At 43.7% G+C, this 26,161-nt stretch overlaps 1 protein-coding gene and 1 pseudogene across 4 annotated transcripts in view; both read left to right on the top strand.

The window, feature by feature from the left end:
• The window catches only part of ENOX1 (ecto-NOX disulfide-thiol exchanger 1), a 504,034-nt gene that overhangs the window by 109,515 nt on the left and 368,358 nt on the right, over nt 1-26,161 (top strand). The window lies entirely within an intron of this gene.
• Nucleotides 636-1,761, top strand: LOC117021603 (hsc70-interacting protein-like; annotated as a pseudogene).

Raw genomic sequence — 26,161 nt, forward strand, 5'->3', positions numbered from 1 at the left:
CCTCCACAACCTCTCCAACACTTGTTATTACTTGTCTTGTTTGTTGGTGATAGCCATTCTGAGAGCTGTGAGGTGGTCTCTCATTGTGGTTTTGATTTACGTTTTCCTAACAGCTCGTGAAGTTGAGCATTTTTTTATATATCTGTTGGCCATTTGTACATCTTCTTGGGAGAAGTGTCTGTTCGGGTCCTCTGCCCATTTTTTTAACTGTATTGTTTGTTTTGTTGTTGTTGAATTGTATGAAGTTCTTTATATATTTTGGGTATTAGCTCCTTTATTGGAGGTACTGTTTGCAAAAATCTTCTCCTATTCGGGAATTGCCTCTTTGTTTTGTTGATGGTTTCTTTTGCTGTGCAGAAGCTTTTCAGTTTGATATAGTCCCATTCATTTATTTTTGCTTTTACTTCTCTTGCCTTGAGGTCAAATTCAGAAAATCCTCCCTGAACCCAGGGTCCGTAAGTTTAGTAAGCTGTTTTCTTCTATGCAGTTTATTGTTTCCTGTCTTATGTTTAGGTCTTTGATCCATCTTAATTTTGGTACACCGTGACGATCGTGCCGAGCTAGTGTCCGGGTCTGGAATTGGGGCCGCAGCCTCGGCCAAGCCTGTCACCTCCCAATGCTTCCCCACCCTGGACCCCCTCAAAGTGAGCAGGCTCTGGGCCTTGGTGAAAATGTGTAAGCAGGACCCGAGCATTCTGCACACTGAGGAATGCATTTCCTGAGGCAGTGTGTGGAGAGCATGGGGGGTAAAATACCACCTGCTACCAATTAAATCAGAAGAAAATATCAAGGAAGAAACAGCAGATAGTAAGGAGGCGGAGGAAAAGATAAAGACAGATGAAGCGTCAAGCGATCTAGAGATTGACAGTGAAAGGTGTGATTGAACCAGGCACTGATGCCCCTCAAGAAATGGGAGATGAAGCTGTAGAGGTAACTGAGGAGATGATGGATCAGGCAAATGATAAGAGCCTGACTTCAGGTGATGCCCTAAATGATGGTGACCTACAGAGAGCCGTTGACGTGTTCACAGACGCCAGATGCTGAGTCCTCGCATGGCCGTTCTGTCTGGCAGGAGAGCCAGTGTCTTCATCAAACTACAGGAGCCAAGCGCTGCCATCCGAGCCTGTGGCAGAGCTCCTGAAATAATTCCTGATTCAGCTCCGCTCTGCAAAGGGCGAGGGAAAGCACGCGGACCTCTGGGCCATGGGGAAGAAGCAGCCCGGGACCGTGCCCTTGTGCGCAAATCGCATTATGATGAAGATGCCAGTGCGATGCTGAAGGAAGTTCAAGGAAGGGCCCAGAAAATCGCAGAACATCAGAGAAAGTATGACTAGGAACGTGAAAAGCGAGAGATGGAAGAATGGAAAGGGTTAAGAAGCCTCGGGAAGAACCCGAGAGAGCCCAGAAGGAGGAAGACGCCAGAGGACAATCGGGGGCCCAGTATGGCTCTTTGTCCAGGTGGCTTTCCTGGGGGGATGCCTGCTAATTTTCCTGGAAGAATGCCTGAAATGAGAGGGAGCATGTCTGGAATGGCGGGAATGCCTGGGCTCCATGAGAATCTTAGTGATCCAGAGGTTCTTGCAGGCAAGCCAGAGCCATAGTTATGGTGCACTCCAAGGATGTGGCCCAGAACCCGCAAATATGTCAAAACATCAGAGCAACCCCATGGTTCTGAGTCTCATCAGAAAATTGTCAGCCAAATTTGGAGTTCAGGCGCAATGCCCTTCTGACAAAGCCCTGGCTGAAGGAAAAGCAATGTAGGACACCAGTGGATGTGGCAGTAATGCAAACCAGTGTACCTCTGACCTGGTGCAGAAAGCTGGGGTGTTTTGCAGAGAATCCCTACTCCTCTGGCCCAAATGTAGCTGTAGCAATTTACAGTGGTTTGCTGTTAGGGTATTCGGCAGATAATGTTTTCCTACTAGGAATTACAAACTTTAAACACTTTTAAACCTTAAAAATACTTAAAAACAAATTAGAAGGCTGTGTTAAACCCCGAAACAAACAAAAATTTGGTACATAGTGACAGATAGCAGTCTAGTTTCATTCTTTTGCACGTGGCTATCCAATTCTCCCAGCACCATTTATTGAAGAGGCTGTCTTTTCTCCATTGTATGTTTTTGGCTCCTTTGTCAAAAATTATCTGCCCATATATATGTGAGTTCATTTCTGGGTTCTCAGTTCTGTTCCATTGGTCTGTGTGTCTGTTTTTCTGCCAATACCATGCTGTTTTGATTATTGTAGCCCTGCAGTACAAGCTAAAGTCAGGGAGTGTGATACCTCCAGTATTGTTCTTTTTTCTGAGTGTTGCTTTGGAGTCTTCTGTGATTCCAAACAAATTTGATGATTTTGTTTTTGGTTCTATTCCTTTAAAAACATGCTATTGGGATTTTGATTGAGATTGCATTAAATCTGTATATTGCTTTGGGTAATATGGCCATTTGAACTATGTTGACTCTTCCAATCCATGAACACAGAATATCTTTCCTTTTCTTTGTGTCTTCTTCAATTTCTTTTAATAATGTCTTACAGGTTTCAGTGTATATGTCCTCCTTCACGTCCTTTGTTAAAATTATTCCTAGATATTTTATTCTTTTTGTTGCAGTCGCAAAAGGAACTGTATCTTTCATTTCTTTTTCTGAAATTTCATCGTTAGTATATAGGAATGCAATGGATTTTTGTGTGTTGATTTTGTATCCTGCAACTTTACTGTGTTTGTTTATTATTTCTAATAGATTTTTGGTGAAGTCTTTAGGGTTTTCTATATAAAGAAACATGTCATCTGCAAATACGACAATTTAACTTCTTAATTTAACTTCTTCAGTTTGGATGCCTTTTATTTCTTTCTATTGCCTGATTGGGCAAGGACTGCCAACACAATTTGAACCACAGCGGAGATAGGGGGCATCCTTGATAAATATAATTCTTGATCAAAATGTCATTGATTCTCGTCTTCAGATACTTGTTAGTCACTGTCACATACTATACAAGCAGTGATAAGAAGAAAAAATTCAAGCCATTTTACCACCATTCCAAATTTTACAGCCGTTAAAATTATGTTTTAAAAATTCAGTAGCTATAATCATTTCCTTTGTTATGTAAATGCAGTACTGTGATCATTCCTTGAGTTTTTTTCCCGTTGAGTAATTAAAAATAATAATGAGGCCCTAATTTGTAAAAGGTGTGTTCATCCTTAGAGCAGTCACCCTCGATTGCAATAAAAGATCACATTAGCCCTAAGTGGAAAGACGTGTCTGAAACCCGTACAGAGAGGAGTTGGGAAGCTGCTACTTGTATCTTTGCCCGCCCCTCCCCCCTCCGCCTTTCTGGCTCCCTACCTTCAGCAGCTACCTGGGCTGCTTCTCCGCGTAGGGCAGTGGTGCCTTCTGCAGTAGCCTGTAGACGCGGCTGTCTGGGGTCATGTCCAGTATCTCTCAGCAGAGCGGTGAGTACTGTGTTTCCAGACTCCGAGGAACCTGAGGGCCAGCTGTGACCTGGCCAGAGGCGCCCGCTGCCCCAGGTCCCCCACCTGGTTCCCTGGGGCTGAAGGGTGTCAGTAACTCATAGCAAACCTGGAACAAGTCAGAGCACAGCAGTGCTCCAGGAGCTGCTGGTTGGCAAGCCCTGGGTTCCAGATGTGGAAGCAGAGTTCAAAATAATGTCTTAGAGAGTTGAAAGCAGCTGACCTCTGGGCCTAGAACTAAACAGTTGGAAATGTTATGAATAAGTCGGTATAAATACAAACTAATTTAAAAAATATCTCTCATGTGGTCATATTAGATTTTGCAGACCTTTTGATTTCTTCAGGCATGGGAGAGAGCTGCTTTCAACTGTGTTCATGTGATGAGACAATAAAATGTATACAGTTGCGGAATATGGTCTACACCTTAAATTCAGAGGCTATTTCTGGATTACCTACATGCTATATTTTACCATTTGTCTCAAGAATTAGGGTGAAGAAAAGGGCAATACATCTGAAGATGGCAAACTTCATTGTTTAATAAAAGGAAAATTAGTCGAAGTTAATGGGGAATATACTGTGTTTCCACGAAAATAAAACCAGGTCTTATATTAAGTGTTGCTCCAAAAGACGCATTAGGGCTTACGTTCAGGGGATGTCATCCTGAAAAATCATGCTAGGGCTTGTTGTCCGGTTAGGTCTTATTTTAGGGGAAACATGGGTTCCTGGGAAAGTTCGTAACAGTGTCTTAGGAGAAACGCTAGGAAAGGGATATCACCCTTTCACTAAATTAGCTGGGAAAGAAGAAGGGCACTTGAGAATACACAGCGGAGAGCACTCTCCTTCTGCAGAGGGGACAGTGGGGTCCATTTGGTGCCCTCCGTATTCAAGGCTGAAATGAGAAACAATAGTGCTTTAATTTGCTGCTCAGTTAACGGGCCTGCTGATTTACTCTCATTTTGCAGGCCTCTAATATATCCTTAAAACTCTCTCAAGGGCTTTCTACTTTGAGCCTGAGGTCTCTGTGCTTCATTTTCCTTTTGTTCTTCAAACACTCTCATTGCGGCTTCCTGTTTCATCTTCTGAGGGCTTCAGGATAATGCATGGCACGCACCGAGGAATTTAGAGGAAGCCTGTGACATGTCTCCATGACGTTAAGCCACTTAAAGTCCTAGAAAATGGTCCCAGCTTGCATTAGCAGTAGACTAATGCAGGCGAACTTTAGAGTCTTAATTTTTAAAAATTTACATTTTTACCAGTGACGACTGAAAAACATTGGCATGCTTTCTGCCCGCCTTATTGATTGCAATTGCCAATACTTCCAAAAAATGCTAGAATGACTTCTGACTGTTCCACAAGGAGCAAAATATTACTTGATGCATTTATTGGCTGTTAAATATTTTAAAAAACAATTTTCCAGAAACATCCGTGACTATATGCAACACGCCCATGAATCACAACGGGCAATGCATTTTGATATGCATGCCTCATCCTTGTGTAGCGAGGTTTACAAGTCTAACAGAATTCACCACGAGGAAAGGTTAAATTGGGTGGAGGATTCTCACTTGAGAATTCAGTAAGAGAATGGTAAAAATAGGGGTACTTTCAGATGACATCAAGATAGTGATTGCTCAGGTGGTACCCAGTTTTTTGCTCTAGATTTCCTGGATGGGAGCTGGCGGTGTCCCCATCCTTATGACCTGAATCAGGAATGGTGGAAAACCATGGCGGATTCGTTACGTGGGATCAAGGAAACCCATCAGTCCTTGAATTTTCCCAGTGAAAAATGAACAGGTGTCATTTTTTAGGGTTAAGGGATATCTGTTCTGAGGGGAAATTCAAAGAAGAGCAGGGAGCTCTTAGGGAGAGGAAGAGAGGGAAAGAAGGACTGGTAAATGGTCTGGAAAGCAGGGAGGGTGCAGAGGCAGGAGTAGGCAGGGGAATGGCTGCAGGGCTGAGAAGGAGAGTCAGGAAGAAGGGTGTCTGCTGGTGGGCGGGCTTCTAGACCTGGGGTTGGAATTTAAGAAGAAACATTTGAAACATTTGGAACATTTGGCAACAAGTGACACGATCAGAATGACATTTGGGGGAGAGATTCTTGCTGTGAGTTATAAAGTAACTCAGCAGAGGAGGAAGGCTGGCGCTGATAAGGGCAGCTGCTGAGGAAGAAAGAGGGAGAGGGACAGGACTCGGTGACAGGCATGGTATCGAAAAGACAGAAAATAAAGAGAACTTACAGGTAACTTTCAATCAAGGCTGGATTGATGCCTTGAACTCTTCCCATTCCTAACAGCCAAAAAGAAAAAAAAAAAAAAGAAAAAGAAAAGAAAAGCAGGCAAGGTATCCAGAAGATTATCCTGCAAAGGACCAGATGCCTTCTGGAATAGATAAGTTCTCTTCCAAGCTTGTGGAACTGTGGAAATGCAACAGTTTTGCAAAAGATAGAAATGTGTTAAGTTGGTCAGTTCTCCTTTGCAGGTGCTCGGACCCTTCCCTTCATCCCTCCTGCTCCCAGGAGATCTAGGATGGCAGTAAATAAAGAAGCGTGATCAGAGTTAGCGATCAGGGAAGGAAGTGTGGGCCTGGGGATGTCCCTGCACTCACAGTAATGGGAGCTGGGTGTGGGACTGAGCATCCCACTTCACGGAGGGAAGGGAGGAAGCTGGGAGCAGACAGATGTCCTGAGCTGCTTCGTGAGAAGGCCCAGGCAGAAGAGAGCCAGGGGAGGAGCCGTCGGAGGGGCGTTACACCTGTGAAATCATTTGATCTACACTTAAAATGAATATTTGCTTTATTAGAGCTGACAGCATGATTTGGGCTGTTAGGCCATAAATGAAGGGACAGGTTCATCTCCACAGAGAATTCGCAGTCTGGATGCAACAAAACAAGCACCCAAACTGGCATGGCATGCGAAAGATTTTCATGAACCTTTCTTCTTTGACAAATACAATTCACCTTTTATTCTTCTTAGAGTTCACTGCGAGAATTCTTTAAATGGGCATCAGGTAAAACAGTTTTAAGAGAATCCTTGGAATACTCTTCTGCCATAAGAAAAGATGAAATAGTGTTGTTTGCGACAACATAGATGGATCTTGAGATTATTATGCTAGTCAGACAGAAAAAGTCAGACAGAAAAAGTAGAGAACCATATGATTTCACTGATATGTGGGATATAAAACTGAAGACAGCAAAAGAACAAGACAAACAAATGAAGAAACAAAAACTCATAGACACAGACAATAGTTTAGTGGTTACCAGAGGGTCAGGGGGTGGAGGGTGGGAGATGAGGGTAAGGGGGATCAAATATATGGTGATGGAAGGAGAACTGACTCTGGGTGGTGAGCACACAATGTGATATATAGATGATGTAATACAGAATTGTACACTTGAAACCTATATAATTTTACTGACCATTGTCACCCCAATAAACTTTAATTAAAAAAAAAATGAAAAGAAAACCCTGCACTCGCTAGTGGTGAAGCTATTTAAACAACAACAAACGGGTGAAGGTGGTCAAAAGATACAAACTTCCAGTTGTAAAATAAATAAGTCATGAGGATGTAATGTACAGCATGGGGATCCTAGTAATAACACGGTGTTGTCTACGTGAAAGGTGCTGAGAGTCCATCTGAAAAGTCTTGTCACAAGAAAAGACATTTTTTAGCTATGTGTAGTGACAGATGTTAACCGGACTTGCTATGGTGATCATTTCACAATATATACATACATCAAATTATGTTATACACCTGACACTAATATAATGTTATATGTCAATTTTATCTCAATGAAATTTTTTTAAAGAAGAGAAAACATTAATTTTTACACTGTAATCAAAATTAATCCCCACGCCCCACCCAGCAGGGTCGCTTATAATACCGTGTGCGTGGTTAGTTCTAAACTGGAAATCCGCTTGAATCTTGTACTAGTCAGGGTTTTCCAGAGAAACAGAATCAATAGATATGCACATCTGTGCATGTGTGTAAATATGTATGTGTAGCATGTATGTATTAAGAGATTTCTTTTAAGGAATCAGCTGACACAATTGTGGGAGCTGGCAAGTCCAAAACTCGCAGGGTAGGCCAGCAGTCTGGAAACTTAGGCTGGATTTCTGCGTTACAGTCTTGAGCAGAATTCCTTCTCCTCTTGCAAGCTCAGGTTTTGCTCTTGAGGCTTTGACTGATTGGATGAGACCCATTCAGACTATCCAGGGTCGTCTCCTAACCTCAAGATTGGTAACGTTAATCGCATCTACAAAATGCCTTTATGGCAACGTCTGGACCAGTGCTGGACCAAACAGGCGGGCCCCGTCGCCCACCAAGTTGACACACAAAATTTTACTATCACAGATCTCCGTATTGTAGCGAAAGAGCAGAGTTGGCTATATGTTGCCCCATTTCCTCAGTGTTGAAATCTTTACACTGGAGAAAGATTTTCTTAGTGATTCTATGGTGGCAGTTTTAATGGTACATTTTTTTTTCTGACAAATTATTAAATAAAAACAATTGCTTGCAAAGCGGGGTGACATCAGCCCCTTAATTCTGTCCTACACGATGCCAGATGGTCTTGTCTGCTCTGCGTGGTGCCTGGGTGGGCATGGGGGACTGTTGGCTTCTCCAGGTGGACAGTGAGAGGGCTCAGCTGGCTGTGTGACAGTCACGTGTAACGTGGGGAACTAATGTTTTCTGGGCAGAATTGTAACGTTAGAATTTACTGTCTTCTGCACATACAATTTTGAAGCCTCAACGTTGTGCTTTTCTGGTTAGATGCATTTAATATGCATGCAAATTCACAATGGATACCGCATGCCAAGGACATAATTTATAAATCGGTACTTTCCCTGGTTGTTAGTAATTTTGGCCACTTTAAAAATGAATACTTTGAAGAAATACATATGATCAAATTCATATGTAGTATCTTTAGTTTACAGAGAAAAACATGTTGCCCATTCTCTACTGGAAAGGTAGACCTCTGCTGTCACCTTCTCTGTTTAAGGCAGGTATGCATAATGCTAAAAGTCGCAGTGGTTATACTTCTCTTTCCTGCGAATGGTTTGGATTTGGTGTCGCAGATGTTGGCCTCCATTAACAATGCTGACAGATGTGTGTTTGTGAAGCGAGATTGCAGCCTGGTACCATCGGGGTGAGTCACGTCAGCTGGTAAACACGCCTCACGTCACAGAGTGGCATATTGTACTTCTAGGTGGAAGATCACCGGTTCCACTCTGTGCAACTGAGAGGGAGAACCCCAGAGACAGATGGTGCAGCCTCTCTGACTTCCCGTTAGGCTTGTTGTCTTGGCAACTGAAACACAGCCATCAGTCTTTCCTCAGGCAGGGAACTCCAGTCACCCTCGACTCCACCGTGACCTTTTCTCCGACCCCCTCCAGTCTGTTGCTGGGCTCCACCTGGCAGCTCCCAGGCAGCTCTGGGTTTTCTGTTCCTCACTCCTCTCCAGGCCACCCCCAGCTTCTGTTCTTTCCCCTTGGATGACTGGACCCTCATCGCTGTCCTCCTGGCTTCCCACCTGCTCCCTCTTCTGTCAGTCCCAAACCGGGCGTCCCACCCCTTCCTCCTGCTGTTGAAGAGAGTCCGCTTTCAGCTTAGCCAGCTGGGGGTGCAGCATTCTCTGCAGGGGGCAGACCTCCAGCCTCAACTTCAGCTGTCTGCCCTGGCATGCTAGTTAGAATCATTTTTCAGCATCCTTCTCTGGGCGCTGCACGTCCTCAGGACGGTCGGTCACCCTCGTCCTGCGCCTTTCCGTCACTGTGGACCACTTGGCAGAGAGCGCCCTGTCTCTGAGTTACCTTCATCCCTCCAGTCAGCCCTCTTTCAGTGATAATGAGCCAAGCCTCCAGCTGAGACGTACTGCTGGCCCCACCATCGTCCTCTCCATACATACCGTCACCAGCTCGTGTGTCAGCATAGTGGTAGCTGTACAAAATGGACTGAGTTCACACATGGCCTGTGCACATCGACTCAGAACCCCGCCAGGGCTTCTCTGTATGTCGTGAAGCTCGGTGAAGGACCTGAGTTGGGATGAGAGTCCATCTTGGCTCTGCTCACCGTGTGTCCTTGGGCACTGCTGGATCTACCAGGCCCAGAGGTGACTTCCCCACCCCCCGCCCCTCCCCAGCAAAGGCACCTTCAGCGCCGTTTTCTAATTCATTTGAGGGGCATCATGTATTAATTTGCAGCTGGGCACCCTGTCAGCCTGTAGAGACCTTGGCTTGTGGTCTACATGTGAAAATCAAGAAGAAAGGAAGTGAAGTTTTCTATTAAGGGGCAAACATCAAAAGGAAGAGCAAATCTAGTCCCTCTCCTTTAGAAACAGTGAATGGTGGGGAACCTGGCTTTTGCTATCGAAGTACGTGACAGTGTTTGGTATAAGTACCAGGTGAACATAATTTTGTGATGGTCACATCCAGGGAAATATTGTGCAGTGGCTTCTCTTCCCTTTTCTTCCTCTTCCTGCCCTCTTCCTCCTCTTTGCTCCCATCTTCCTCTCCTCCTCTTGTCCTCATCTTCCTTTCTTGATAAGAAGCATAGCAGCTGATGAACGTGTAAAATATTCCGGAGGACGCAGAGACGCCCTCTTCCGGGTGGGATTGTGTCACAAGTAACTAACCACAAGGTCCCATGTGCAGTGAGCAGAGTGGCCGTCTAACTGTCACAGAATGTTTAGGAGCATGGAAGCTGCACGCTTGACTTACCTGGAGCTCAGCAGCCGTGAGTGTAAGAAGGTGAGCCTGGCTCGTTCGGGGAGTTTAGACATGTACTGACCTCCCCCATGGCTTATGATTTCCCAAAAGTCTGGATCAAGGGCAGTGCGGGGGTCCCCGCGAGAGCACCGTGAGGGAAGACATCTGCCAGAGTGGACCAGCCTGAGCATGTCCGAGGGAGTAGTGGCTCCAGGTACTGCCCTGACCGAAGTAGCTGCGCCTCAGCTCCCCTTACCAACAACACTCTTTCTCACACACACAAAACAAGTATGTTGTGAGGGTCGTGGCATGAAGCAGGGGTCGGCAATCTGCGGCTCTTGGGACAAATCCAGCCTGGGGCCTGTTTTGTAAGGAACAAGGGCTAAGAATTGTTTGTGCATTTTTAAAGCATTGTATAAACAAAATAAAGAAGAATATGCTACAGAGATACAATATTTAGGCCTTAGAAGCCCAAAATATTTATTATCTGGCCCTTAACAGGCCAAGTTTGCTACCCCCTGCGGAGAACTGGTTGGAGATGCCTCTGGAGCCCTTTCTGGTGGTGCTTTTTGCACAGAGGCAGGCCCACGCGTGGCACTGGCTTCCCTGGTACCTGGGCCTTGAGGTTGGTGTTCTAGAGGAAATTACTTGTCCAGAGGATACTGTCAGCAGTGTTGATTGTGACTTGTAGATGGCAAGTGGAAAAAGTCAGTGGAACAGAGGAAGCGCATAGGAGAAGAGGGCAGGGCTGTCAAGCAGCAGGACAGGGGTGGGAGGGGCGACACCCATGCCCCCCACTGCCAGGCGTCCTGGAGGAGTCACTGAGGGCAGGAAGCCTGAGGGGAGCGCAGGGACCTGGACGTAGGCCTTACACACGATGCATTTGCAGCAGCGTGAGTGAGGAGGCTGGGTGTGTGTGTGTGTGTGTGTGTGTGTGTGTGTGTGTATGCGCGTCCACGCATGCGCTCTGGTGTTGGCTTGTACTTATGTTCTGCAGTTCCCAATGTGTTTCTCATTTTGTAATTGTGAGAACCCTGTGCAGCAGAAAGAAAGGGTGTTGCCGTTGACCTCATTTTATAGAGAAAAAAAGGAATGGTGCTTCATCAGAGACGTGTCCTGTTCAAGGTCATGTAGTTATTATCTGGGAGCTGGAACTGAAACCCAGATATTCTGGCTCTAAAAGCCAAGAGTCAGTGAGTTATCAGTGGGCAGGGTTAAATCTGCACCCCACTCCCCCAGCACAGACGCTTTCTCACTCCATGTTACGTCTTCTCATAGCTTCAGTGTATGAACATATAAGACAGTAGAAATGGGTAGAACCAGAATTGTTCTGTGTATCTCAGCCCCGTCACCATCTCACATGCGAAGGCAGATGTGGAAGAAACTTACGGGGGTGTGCGAGGTCACGTGTAGGGTGCTAGGTTGCGTACGGACGTCCGGGGACTTCGGGTTGACACAGGTTACCGAGACCCTCTCGTCCGACCTTCATAAAGAACATCTGGGAGGAATGACTGTGAGAAATCATTAACGACCCTATGAGAAGCTTAATCAAAAGGAGAGATGTTTTCCCTGTTTTCCACAGATGTCAGAACAAGACGCTATGGAATAGGGAAATCGAGTGGGCCGTCCTCTGGATGTGTGCTCTGGGTATCAGAAAACCATCCCTCCTTTGCAATGGGCCAGGAGAATTTTATGCATTTACTCCCTGTGTACGTACTTCAATATTTTTGTCAGAAGTAAGTGTGCAGGGGAGCCAGTGGTGGCCTGCAGAGGCTCTAGCTCTGTGGCTCGGTCTGACCCTGAGCCCGGAGTTGGTCCTGGAGCCCGTGGGACCGACCCGTGCCTCGGCAGCCACAGGGAGATCACAGTAATAGCCGTCTCACTGTCTCTGGGAAGCAGCCACAGCCATAGTCAGATAAGGAGCGCTCTCACTGACAATGAGACCGAGAGGCTCCGGGGTAATGCTGTCCTTACGCTGCTCATAAAGTATGTTAAAAAATAAAGCCCTAAAAGGCATGCCTGTGAAGAGTGAGGGCAGGAAAATGAACCTAGTTATTCACATGGTGCGCTTTTGCTTGGAGTAAGAGGTGTCACTTTTTCAGAGTGGCATTTCATCTCTGGCAGTGTCCTTACGAAGGGCAGGCCAGCTGTGGGTTAGTGGCTCCGGAGCTGGTGTGGCTCTTGGCCATCCTAACTCCTTGTCCCTTTCTGATTTCAGCTTCAGCACCGTTTCTCAGAGAGCCTTCCCCACACCCAACCTGGGGGTTCCTTCCCCCCTGCTCTGCCCTCTGCATTCTCTGCCATCGTCAGGTTTTAGTTTGCTCACAGCACTTACCGCTCTTTGAAATGATTTTCTTTTGAATTTATTTAAGTTGACTGTCTCTGTCTTACCTCTGAGAGGTAAGCTTCACGGGAACAGAAGCCAACCACGACCCTCGGGGTTACTGTTGTTTTTGGGTAGCCTGGCCTGTTTGTAGGTCCTCAGTCAATTAACTGAGCAAATGAATGAATGAATGAATGAATGAGTTAGTATGTGCTTTTCTGTTCCTCAGGTCCACAGTGTCATGCCTGGATATTGGGTTGTGGTCTTTTCCTAGTAGAAGAATCCAAAGGGATTATATTGCTTTTCTATTATTGCAGCAACAAATCACTACCAACCGAGCGGTGTGTGGGGACAGAGCCCCAGAGAGCAGTTTCCAGGCTCTTGGCCCCACGTGGAAAGGTGCTGGCTCTGTTATTACATGGCCGTCAGCTATAATCAGATGGCCACCCACTGTAACCAGTGAGCCATTGGCCCCTGATGTACCTGCCATGACTAAGCTAGCAAGTGTGGATTGCGGATTGCGGAGAGCGGATTGCAGCTAGCAAGTGAGGTGGGTTGGCAGAGAAGTGGACGGCAGGTTGCGGATGGTGTGGCTCCTGCTTCCTGTGTCTCCAAACCAGCCGCCAGCGAGAATATAGTGGTGTGACTCCCCTACCTATGGCTCCGTGGGTGTTCCTTTTCGGCCTCACCATGTCCTGCGTTCTTATGTGGGGAGTGGGAGCTGAGACCCCGCATGACACTCTGCATGACAAAGTGTTTGTGGTGCTTGTCACATTCTCTTGGACACATTATTTCTGGTGGCAGAGTGGGCCAGGCTAGATTGTTGTTTTGTAGGGTTCTTATGGGGACCCTGGAGAAGTGGGCTCACCTGAATTCAGAACCAGGCCTGACAGTCAGAAATCGGGTCACTAACCAAAATGGGTCAGTGTGTCCGAAGAGGACTTGCAGCAGCAATAGTAGTGGAGATAGTGGTGACAAATGACATTTATTGAGTACAGACTTCTTTGGAGTAATTTTTACTTACTTCATGTAATCTCTATAACAATCCTGTAATAGAGGTACTATGATTATCTCCATTTTACAGATGATGAAGCTAAGGCACAGAGAGGTTCAGTAAGTTCTCTCATAAGTGATTGAGCGAGGATTCGGAACCCCAGCCATCTGGCTCTCAACCCTGCTCCTAAGCACCTTCCGCTCTCCTCTCACAGGGCCCATTAGAGAGGAGCTGAAGGAGCGATGGAGAGGACCCGGGTGGGTGCTGGGCACAGGGCCTGCGTCGTGCAGGTGTGCCTGTCGGGCCGTTATTTGGACCTCATGGTTTCTGCCACAGGAACACAGGGCAGACGCCACTGTGTGTCAGGCACAGCCGTCCACCTGCCGTGGGGACAGGTGAGGACGCTGTCTGAGCTTGGGAGGAGGCAGACGTTGCTGGTGAGAGCTTGGGGAGGGAGACATTACACACTGCACCCTGCGGAGCCATCCGGTTTTCATCAAGTACGGAGAGTGGAGTGGAAAGAGTAAAGGGTCCAGAGCCCTGAGTTCATGTGTCTGCTTCGTCAGTTACCAGATCTGGGTCTGGGTAAACCCACTCGAGTCACTGAGCCTCTGTGAAGAGAGAAGACAAATTCCACTTGTCTGCACCTCCAGGGTGGGAGAAGGATCCAGTGATGACTGCCAAGTGCTCTGTAAATGTTGGTTGTTTTTGTCCACGTGCCTAAAATGACAAGGGGAGGAAAGGAAGCAAGTGCGAATGCCTCAGGGTCACGGAGACCTGTCTGTTTTGTGTCACCCGTGGGGTAGACTGGAGAGTATGAGCAAGACATGGAGTTTTTTTCCCACAGCCTCTGTGGGAGAGGCTGATTGATGGCAGGCACTTACAGGTCGGCCTGTGAAAGCGTGTCATCAATCAGGCCTTAAGAGGGACATTGTCTTTGGCGTACAAATCCCTGGGCGCCATGGCTCCAATAACCTGATGGTGGTCATCGTTTTTGTAAATGTAGGGTGGCCAGTCAGTCCCCAGAATTTCTTGTATGAAGGTGGTATTCTTTTGTGGGTTTGACTTAATCGCATGAGCACAGGTGACAGCTGTGAGTTCCAGACTTTAGAGGTGCAAAAACTTCTCTGGGAGGGAGTGAGCCTCAGCAGATACGTACCCAAATAATTAGTCATACGAGGTCTGACAATTAAGTTCACGGACTAGTCCTAGAAAAAGTGCCATAGACCTCATTGCTGAAAATCACTATGGTCAAACTTTGAAGTACTCCCCTTGGGAAGTTATACACTGATACCAGAGCCTAGTCCACCCTTCAAAGCAATTTGGGAACTCTTTTTCTGGAATGGCCATCAGAGCTGTTGTTGTATTACCCTTGATGTCCTGAATGTCATCCAAATGTCTTCCTTTCAATATTTCCTTCATCTTTTGGTAAAGAATGAAGTCATTGGGGGCCAGATCAGGTGAGTAGAGAGGGTGTTCCAATACAGTTACTTGTTTACTGGCTAAAAACTCCCTCACAGACAGTGCCATGTGAGCTGGTGCATTGTCGTGATGCAGGAGCCGTGAATTGTTGGCAAAAAGTTCTAACTTTTTCACACAACCTTTTCAGCACTTCCAAATAGTAAACTTAGTTAACTGTGTGTTCAGTTGGTACAAATTCATAATGAATAATCCCTCTGATATCAAAAAGGTTAGCAAAGGTTAGAAAGACCCTGAGAGTTCACCCTGCCTGTAAGCTGACTACAATTTCATACATGCCAGGAAAGAAACAATACTCGTGGGTCAGACATGAAGGGTTTCCTCCTCCTAGCACCGCAGACAGCATGGGCTCCATGCTTCCACCAGTGTCCTTGGCTCCCCAGCTCCCAGGGGAACACGGCAGAGCAGGCCACGTGGATGCTTCACACACAGTGGGCCTGTGTCACTTCCGAGGGACACAGACTTCAGGAAATCACCTGTCTTACAGAGGGCTGTCGGCAAACTTACCCAGCCTGTGTCATCCTGGTCAGAAGACACATCCGTCTTCCGTCCTGCAGGGATGCTGTTTTTATCCTTCCAGGCTATTTGCTCTACAAACATCCCTGAAAAGACAATTGGGAACAAAAACTGTCACAAGACATATAGTAAAGCCTCCCAATAGAAACCAATGCATACTTAGCTACATTCCTGATAATCACTTATCAAGGTGTTTGTCTTTAGATGTACCTAGCCGTACCAGTGAGTTGGTGCAATCTGAATTCTGTTTGTGAAAAAAATCCATTTCGAATTCTCTTCTCTTGGTGAGTTCTAGTCAACATTTTAGGATGGGATTCAGCCAGACTTGTTGCTTAAATGCTCAATTATCATAGAGTTCAGAAATTATAATGAATTGGTAATTAAGTTATATTTTAATTAAAAATTATTTACATGCAGTGTTCAGAATGCATTTGGTTGATTGTTTCTTTGATCAACTTTGGTTACAGCAGTAACAAAAGTAGTAATTTGATGTTTTTATAAAGGGTGATAGCAGTGTAAACTTATATAAGAATTTTTGCTTAGAACAATATATACACTTTTCTCTGTGTTCCACAATAAACTTTCTAGGAAAATTCTTACTGGGAAAATTATTATTTGATGTACAAGTTTCTTTATATTTGATTTTTTAATGAATTCCCTAAATATGCTCAGTCTTCTTTTATGATCATGGTTAAAAATTGTAGACCTATCATTGCCTATTCAGTATGTAGTCGGTGACAGATTGAACCCAAATGACTTGGGTAATTGGTGAGAACGTTGGATATGAACTTTGACTTTTTTAGGTTTAGACTTACTAGAAAGACCCACATGGTGCTGTTAGAAAATTCAAGGACCCACATTCTGCCTGGGAGTTGGTGTAGTGCTGTGAACGTGGTTTTAGATGCAGCTGGATCTGAATTAAACTCCAGCTCTGCTCATTCTGAATTCTGTAATTTACCTAAAATATCTGAGCCCCAATTTCCACATCTAAAAATTGTGGATAGTGCCTGTTGCATCTATTTGTGTGGCATAAATGAAATGTATTGAAAGCTGATGCATTCCTTTAGCAATGCAAAGGGAATGTTGAACTCAGTTCAGGATCATTATGAAGTTGTTTTTCTGTTTGTTTTTTGGTTGTTTTTTTACTTTCAGCTTGGGTGATGCTTTAAATTCTTAGTTAAATTCCTTCTCTAAAGTACTCATTTATTGTCTCTTATTTTCCTAGTTATCTAACTGCATTGGGAATTAAAGTCATCCTTTAAAAATCATCCCATAGATATCAAAAGCTCATAAATTGCTAGATGCTAATGGAAAAGTCGAGAAACTGCTCCAACCCATTATTGCCGGCATTCACAGAGCTATCGAGGGAAAAGCGACTTGGCTTAAATGTCCAAAATAAGATGCTTTGCAGATTTCAAAATATGTCACTCACTATAAAATTAATTCAAGTGTTTACTAGCCACCCACATACTAATCAGGGTTGAAAGTATGAAAGACCACAGGGGAGACTGGGCGGTTCCCTTTGTGTTACCCGTGCTGATAGTCAGACACGATGACAGCTCACATGTATGTGATGCCCTGAGTTTTATGGAAAATCAGGAACTGAATATTTGAAAACTAATTACAATTAATTAAGATGACTAAAAGAGCTATGGCAGTTTGGGATTCTATTTTTATCAATTTAATCAATGTCTCCAGTGAGAAGTAGGAAGGAGATTTTAGATTTAACAACTTAAAAGCTTTGCAATGGGAATGGAATGAGTAAGCACAATGAGCAGAAGAATATTAAGTGCCCTTCTGCACTTTTAAAATAAACAGCAACTACATTCCACGAAGGCTGAAGAAGTGGGGAGAAAGGGAGAGGAAAGGTGATGTTTTTCAGCAAATAGGACCATGGAAGATGAATGGTAAGGTGCCACCTCCTCCTGAAGTGTAAATCTCTATTTGCTGCTACCAAGTAGAAAACAGTATGATAAAACAGTATGAAAACAGTATGATAAAAGCTAAGACCAGCTTTTATATCGTGTGTGTGTGTGTGTGTGTGTGTGTGTGTGTGTGTGTGTGTGGTGTATGTGGCCAATATGTCTTCTGTGTCTTCAGATTGTATATATAATGTTAAAGGTTTTACTTAGTACAAATTGGGTTAAATATTTACTTCTGGCCAAGTATTACCATATACTAAACTTTTAAAATAGTAGCTATCCTAAAGGGAGAAAACAAATTGGAACCATTTGGAAAATATGTCAGAACTAGTAGTCTAAACTGGTTGTTAATGGCAGAAATTGGAAAATGTGGACATTGTTTCTTAGTTCAACTCATTAAATGGGCAGTTCCCAAGGGCAGGGTGCTGTGTAGAGACGGCACCCACCATGGTCATTACCGCATCTTCTCAGCCATGTCCCAACCAGAGTAGGTGGTGGGGGCCTAGGCATCCCATACAGGAGACGAGGTTTCCAAATCTAACCTTTGCCCTCAGGGGGTCACACAGTGGGGAAATGTGCACGGTGGTGAGACAGGACGCCTGTATACACTTAAATCAGTTGCTTAGAACAGCAATTTTTCTTTATATGTAAAATGGCTTGAGTTAATTTTTACAGGTGATAGTTTCCCCTACAGAATGGTACATTTTTTCCTTTAAAAGGCAGTGAAATGAGTGTTCTTTTTCATTTTCTACTTATGTTTTTCTTGACCTTGGACCGCATGCAATCCTGAACACAAATATCCCACAAACACAGCTGTCGCACAAATGAGGAAGTAGACAGTCAGCTCAAGTGGAGGAGGTTCAAACAGCGGGCTCTGTGAGACAGGAAAGTGGATGTCCGTTAAACGGAGTTGTTGAGGCTACAGCAAGTTATCCGCACCAAGCTGCAGGGTCAGCGTTTTTCAGATAGTGTCGTGGATGAGTAGTTAAGTAAAGGCATCCAATCCCAGCGGCATCTCCGGGAAGTGAGGTGTGTGCTTTCTTCTTGAATGTTGGGGCAAATTGGTTTTGGTTCTCCTGTAGCTGTCTCTTGGGTGCTTCTCCCTAAGTTCTGCTTCTGTTACTTTGAAAATCCTTTTTGTTCAAATGACCTTAGTGTCAGTGGCACCATAGGCTAAATTCAATTGCTATTCTAAAAATACTGTCTTTTTCCCCCAATAGTAATTCCTTCATTCACAATTAATTAAAACATAATGTTTTAGAAACTTGTTTAAACTCCCTATTCTTCACTATTGAGTTATTTATTTACCACCAGTGGCAAATAGCATTTCTCTCAGCTCCCAGTTCTTAGATTTCTGTTCTGATAGTGATTAAATTTTGAGATATTTAAAGCAAAGAAACCTATAGAGACAGATAAAATTGTGTGTGTGTGCGCACGCGCACAGGTGTGTGTCTAGGGGAGTTCTTATCCCTTTTTAAAGAAGTATTTATAGGATAGTGGCAGGATCTTTTTAAATTAAAGGCTCAATTGCGTGGTGATTATTAGCATATGTACATTTGGGCAAGTCATTAAACATGTTTTATTTACTAATCTGTAAAATTAGGATATTATTAGGATATTAACAGTCTCTGTTGCTCTTGTATATTAAAAGTTGGAAAGCATTCAAAATAGTATCTAGCACATAGTAAGTGCTCAGTAATAAATGCTACCATTTATTATTAATGTTATGTATTATTGTTACCATTTATTATTAATTATTAATAAATGTGGCCATTACCATTCTGGTCAGTTTTATCTTGATTGTTTGTATTCTAGGATTTTGTCAAATCAGTAGCTGCTTTTTAATTTGAGATATCTTAAGAGGCACATGAGATTTCTTTAAAAATTTGTTTTCTATGACCGATAGTGTCTCTGATTTCAAGTGACTTGGTTTAAATCATGCAGGTGGTCACAGGAATTCCAAGACCTTGAGGTCACATGTCTCATTCTTCTGTTCCTCACCTCTGGGATGGCCTTGCCCTCAGAGCAAGCGATTGACACCTGTGGACAAAGCTCTGGGGGCTGGATTTAGTTCTTGTTTCTTCCCAGCTGTGGGGTGACTTGGTTCCCCTTTCTGGGCTCAGGATTTCTGAGGTCCTAAAGCCAGATTTGGGGGCAGAAAGCCCTGAGATTTGAGTTCTAGGTCTGCTGAGATCTGGTCTAAGGCATGAGGTTACCTGATCAGACATCCCACCAACTGTGTATTCTTGAAGTATTTCTTCAGCATGTATTTACTAGAGACACAGGGAAATGATTTTCAGTAATAAAAATACAATATATTAGCCGAGTTATTAATTTATTTACTTTCCCTGGCCAAGGCAAGATCAGTGTTCTGGGGGTAAAAATAGTGAAAGATTTTCTGTTTTTGTTTTTCTTGATTCCACTGTAGTTTCTGTGTGTGTGTGTGTGTGTGTGTGTGTGTGTGTGTGTGTGTGTGTGTGTTCTAAATCAAACAAATAATTGGGAGACATATTAAAAGATTTACATCTTAGATAATAAAGTATCTTGCCTCAGTCAAAGAGCAGGAGCCATGCTTCTTTGATTTTCGAATTTTAGCAGGCAGTGACTGTGGGTTACTCCAACAAGGTAGACAGGTGATTTGGGGCAGATTTTCTTTGCGTGGGTGGGAAATGGGACAGGCTTTTTCCTACTTGAGAGTGCTGTTTTTATATTTTGCTAGTTATATAAGGGATTGCATGATGAAATTGGAGTTGATTGGTACATATTACTCAAGTAACATTTTAGCACTCTGAAGAAATTGGCTCCCAACAATCTGGCCTCTGGCTGTGCCACTTTGAGGGTTAATTTAACCTCTCCGAGCCTCGGAGCCATCACTCTTAAAGGACAAGACAGGAAAAAGGGAGGAAAAGGGGTCATACCAAGTCCTTCCTCTCTAACAGTTAAATGCAAACCTTCCTATAACTCGGACTTCCCCGCTTTCTTCCCATTGGCCAGACTGAATCACGTGACCAGCGCTTGCTGAGCAGGGAGTGGTGAAGCAAGTATTTCACTTTCCTATTTTTTTGGGGGGCTGCTGGTGGCACCCCTTTCCTTCTCTTTTAAATATAAATGGGCTTGATCGTGGGTATTAGGCCAGTCAACTGACAGGACATCAAAGTGCTTCTAGGGATTTCTGTGTGATAAGTCCTATTAAAGTAAGCCTCTAGCAGAACCGGGTAAGCAGAGAAAACGTTCACAGATTGTGTGTTTTCTTATGTCTAACAATGCTGTCGGTTGCTAGATGCAATAATAGCATTTTAGAATTTTAAAAAGAGCACACCCACACTTAATGTACATAGTATTGTAAGGTTTATCTCATTTTCAAAAAATATCAAAATTGGAAAAAGCATGTGTTCTGGAATTGAGGAGCTATGGATGTAGGTATGATTATGATGAACTTGAAAATTTAATTTTCTTCCTTATAAATGTGGCATTTTTAAGTAAGAAATAACATGTTGCCTGATTTTAGCTACTCAGATGAAAACAAATGCTGCTTTTAGAGGGTATGTACTCCACTTCAAATGCCATCATTTTGGGGAACTACTTTAAGATTAATTTTACAAGACTGCCAAAGTATGTATTTATTTTATAATAATATCGAATAACAATAAAGATTTTCATTTATTTAAAACAGCATCAAAAAAACTTCAGAATAATCACGTACAGATGTGAGGGTTTTTCTGAAACCTGAAGACAGAAACCATCTGGGGTCAGACTCCTGACCTGCCATAGATGTCTTATGGGGGTGGCTGTAGCCAACCCCAAAGCTTACATACTTGCTGCTAACTCACAGGGTCCCAATCAGTGTTGCTTATTTTATTTTCAGTTCCATTCAGTTAAAAGGCACGAATCAAATCTGTACTGGTGCTCAAAGACTAAAGTCAGTCTGTATTCAAATCTTCTTTAGAAAATACTGGTTCTCAACAATTTGATTACAATAGCTAGTTTGTTCTCATTAGCTAGTTTTACCTAATTTCTCTTTTTTTTCTTTTTTGTGCAAGAGTTTTCGTATGTCACATTTTTTTTTTTGTGGTTAGTGTTAAAGTTTATGCCAACTCTGTGCTATTTATGGTTCCTAAAGAGGTGTTAATACTCCTAGAATAAAGGAAAACTAAAACTGAAAAATCCAGATTTGTAGAGAGTTGTATTCTGAGCTGGAGGCCTAAAGAAACTAATTAAATAATGCCGGCCGTCCGCAGTGGTTTGAAAATCCAGTATTCAGATATATTACATGTGAAATACATAACGTCCTTTATTTATTGATTGTGACATCACTGTCCAGATTTATGTGCACCTGTACACACAAAGCCACACATGCACACATATAGACACACACTATCCACATGTAAACGTACGTAAACATATTTTTCATATATCTAAAATATATACAAGTTATTTTTCATATAAAATATATTTTAGCAGATTATGAAAGCTTCTTGGAGAATAAAATATATAACCATAAGTAAAGACCTCGCTAAGCAATGCTGCTAGAAGACCTACGGGTAACAAAAGAAAGACTAGCCCTTTGGTTCTGTTACCACATCCTGTTTGCTGCACAGATTTAAACTTTTTGGCTAATACGTACATCAGGTTAGAAGTAAGTTCCCTAACTGACAGTCTTTACTAAAGTGTAGTGCATTTAAAGAAACTTTCTCTGAATTAGGGGGTCAAATATTGCAGTTTTCTGAAAAAGACCCTCGACATTGAAGATGACAGGGTGAGCTAATTCTGCTGCCTGGCGTGAGGTCTCCGGTGAGGAGGCAACGCAGCTCTTTGGCTGAGATGCTGTTTCCAATAAATAAGGGAATGACAGCTTCCAGCGCTGTGGCCTGGTGTGACATCTCATGGGAAATGAAACTATGTGAAAAGTTGGAAACTAATTCCTATCCCCGCTCGCTGAAGTGGCCAAACTATATTGACAAGATGTGCCATTATTTGGTGGCCATCCAGAAAGTGGAGTCCATGTAGCCCTATTTTATGGAATAAAATCACAGTGGTAAACATCCCCCAGTCCATGTGTCCTATGAGGGGATGATTTGAAGAAAGCAGGCTCTGATTCTAGGAGCGGAACAACACAGCCTGTGCTGCTGTCTTTGAGTGCTACTCTCTGACCCTTTTCCCTGCTTTTTCTTTGGCTTTCTCTCATGACTCTCAGCAGAGAATTATGGTTGGGGTTTTTCTCTTTGCCAGATAAGGATGGTTTTGTAATGATGGATTTCCAAAGAAAGCCGTGTTCTCAGCTCTCTGAAATCCTGGCAGGACTGAGGTGACATGCGCCTGCCATTTTCAGATTTACTTGTTGAGGAACTGTTAAGTGTCTCATCACACTAAATGTTGTGGGAGGCTGTTATTTAGAGTGGGGAGAAACTGGAGATGAAAGAGTGTTTGGAAAAATCTCTGCAGATAAAGCAGAGATACTCAGTGATCACTGGTTAGTGCTGTTCTTAAAGGACTTAATTCAAATGTGGTGACTGCCTCCTGAGGTCAGAGAAACCCAATGGACACATGCTCTGGATTTGCCTCCTGCTGTATTCAGTATCCCAGAATAGGAAGGGCTTTGCGGAGGCCTGACCTCTACCTGGCATCTGCGGGCTGCTGGGCCGCAGAGGACAAAGGCTTGTGGATGTGCCATTGATTTTTTTTCACCTCTTCTAGAGACCAGTATTTCTGAGTATCCTCCTTAACTTTCTGTATCATCTGTGGTAGGTTGTCTGTTCTGTTTAAATCATTTAACTCTGCTTTGTTCATTTCTAACCAAAGGAAAAGAAGCTTTGTAAAGATTTAGGAGATAACTGAAAACACGTACTTGTGTGCAATATTTTAAACTCTTGGAACATTGGTGCTGAATGCATTTAAGGCCTAAGGGCTGTGCCAGGGTTGAAATTCCATGAAAGATGAGGAGCTGTGAGCTGAGTCACTGGGCTTCACACAGCACTGCCTCCGCGAGGCACTGTTAGACAGTGGTGCTGGTCTCCATAAAATGACACCCAGTCAGCATGGCGCTCTGCTCCATTTATCTCAGAGTGTGTGGAGTCCATTTATTCTTAACTGTCACCAACAATCCTGACTCCTTATCTTACACACAGGAACCCAAGCCTTGCACTGGATCAAGGTCTCCAAGTGAGCTGCGGCAGGACTTAGCGTCCTAGCCTTTCACTCGTGGTGCTGTTTTTCCCAGTGCCAAGTGTAACGCAAAATGTCCGCTTGCTTCCTGGATTTATCTGCTTTGCTTGGTATATTTTCCAAGCTTTAGCTTCTTTCCTACTAATTGATTACTGCATTCTCATGTTTCTTCAGTGACTGGTCTCCCTCCTTCCCTCAGTTCTGTTCCTTCCAGACACACGGCTCCTTGGATCTCTGCCGCCCAGGGTTTGGGTATGCTTGTCACCACGTACGGAGGACTTTGCTGAAGGAAGCTGGGATGTACTGTGCATCCATTTTGGACTGCGATTATCCCCTTTAGATTTATTGAATAAGGAAGAATGTCACAATGCAGGATAATTTTACTGAGAGAATATTTGTATTAAGAGCCTCATAACAAAAATTCATGGGCTTCCACAGTTTCCAGAGGTGGCCACAGAGACACAGAGATAATTGCAATGAGAAAAGAGAGGCCCTGGGAAGTTAAGTGACAATGCTCACAGTTAAATAGCAAGTTACACTAGAGCCTGCATAGATGCTAGATGATCCACCTGCTTTTTCAGAGTCATCTTTCCACGAGTCTATGAAATAAGTGTTCATGACAGACTATAAATGCAAAATTTCACCTTTGAAAAGATTCTGTCTTTTGAAATTGGGGGTGATGTTATGCTATTACTAATAATAGGAGAGAGACCCTTTTAAGTGTTTGCTGTGTGTCACTCTTACTTGCGGGACCGTTGGCGTGGTACCCAGTGCTGAGGACCCACTGTTAGCACCGTGCATTTGACATGAACCCTTCTTGATGTCTGATAGTAACAGCAAAACTTCGGTGCCTGACTTCCCAAATCTCAGGCAGCTTGAATGTGGTTCAGGTCAGAAATCTCTTCTTATTCCATCATTTGGTCTCCATTCTAGGAATGAGTCCCTACCTACCCAAGTCAACTGTTTAAACTTGGGCTGTACCTGGGCTGTGCTCGCTCAGAAGTCCAGCCAGTGACAGGGCCCTGCTGCTCCCTTGTTGACAGATAAACAAACATCTGCTGACCATTGCAGGAGCGCTTCCAAGGACTAGCCCACTTCCTCTGTGTTGTCCTGGGTCCTGGAATTCTCTAGTTTCCTTTTACCCTGTACCACTGAGGTCAGAGTGAACATTATGCTTTGCCCACTCCATCTCTCTCTCTCTCTCTCGCTCTCTCTCTCTCTCTCTCTCTCTCTCTCTCTCTCACTCTCTCTCTCCAACCACAAGACTGGTACAAGTTCTGGCCTCTCGTTTGCTGCCTTAACTTGCTGTGAGTAGCTGACAAGACCCACCAAAATCCCGATATACATCAGTTTACCAATATTGGACAATATTAAGCACTATTTCTCACTTCTCACATGTGGAAATTACAGGAAGTATATGAACTGAACATATAATTCTGTATTTATGGAGTGGAAGACACCTTTCTAGCACATTTATCTCTGTCAAAAGACCCCCACATCATATATTCACTCTTCTCAGGTTGTGTTTTTTTCTAAGTTTCTCTACAGGGAACATCACTGGAAGCTCAGTTGTTAATTCAGCTGCGACTTTGTTTTTTGTAATAGGCATTTGTTCAAACAAAGAAATGCTTATCAGTGGAAATGATAACCGTGATAAATTGCCTCGGCTCTCATGCTTACCTACTATTTCCTGGTGGCACTACATCCTAGTTTTAAGTGTGAAAGAAATTAAGCTGAATGTCTTTTCCCGGGGAGCTTTCATTTCCCACTGATGATTTATAGAGTTTTTGTCCTGCACCCCTTCTTGGATTCTGTCCTCTTTCATCACGTCCCAGGTATTAATCCCCTATTTAGTCTGCCTTTATTCCCACTCATATTTCAGCCTATTTCTTTAATTCCTTTCTCTCCCTTTGCTCCTGATCTTCAGTGCAGCTGCCATAGAAACGTTTCCCTGCTTTCTGCAAACATACACAATACGTGGGTATTTGGGCCTTGGGAGAACTAATATTCTGGAGAGCCGCCGTGCTTGATTAGTAAGTGGCAAATACACCCACCGTGGTGTAGAAAAGTGTTCTCAGGGATGTGTTTGCCCACATTCACCTTCTCTGTTATTGGCCCCTTTGGGCCATTAGCATTGTTTTACTATGTTTTGGACTTTTATTTGCAAAAGAGCTCGTTCATGGTGTCACGTTACTGACAGGCCTTGATGCAGCCTCTCCCAACTTTCCACTTAAATACCAATGTGACACAGAAACAGCAGAAGCAAAACATAACACTGGTAGAGAATAAGACTGATAACCTTTGTCGGATTCCTAGAGGAATTTGTACTGATTACAAGGCAGATGGAGCTGAATTGAGAATAAAAATCACTGGCCAACATTGGATGTCTGTACCAGTCCAAAGGCCTGGGCAGCTATCTCCTGTTATGTGTTTTTTGATACGTTCAAAATACTGTAGCAAATCTTCTCCTCTATACCAACTTTTTATAAATCCCCACAGATTGCAACTCCCAGAAATTTACTCTCCTTGTTCAGTGGATGGTTCAGTGGATGGAGGGGAAAAATAAAATCCATCCCGGGTGGTCAAGTCCCCCCACAACACACCATCA

The sequence above is a fragment of the Rhinolophus ferrumequinum genome, chromosome 4 (assembly GCF_004115265.2).
Source record: "Rhinolophus ferrumequinum isolate MPI-CBG mRhiFer1 chromosome 4, mRhiFer1_v1.p, whole genome shotgun sequence".
In the NCBI taxonomy this organism is placed as follows: domain Eukaryota; kingdom Metazoa; phylum Chordata; class Mammalia; order Chiroptera; family Rhinolophidae; genus Rhinolophus; species Rhinolophus ferrumequinum.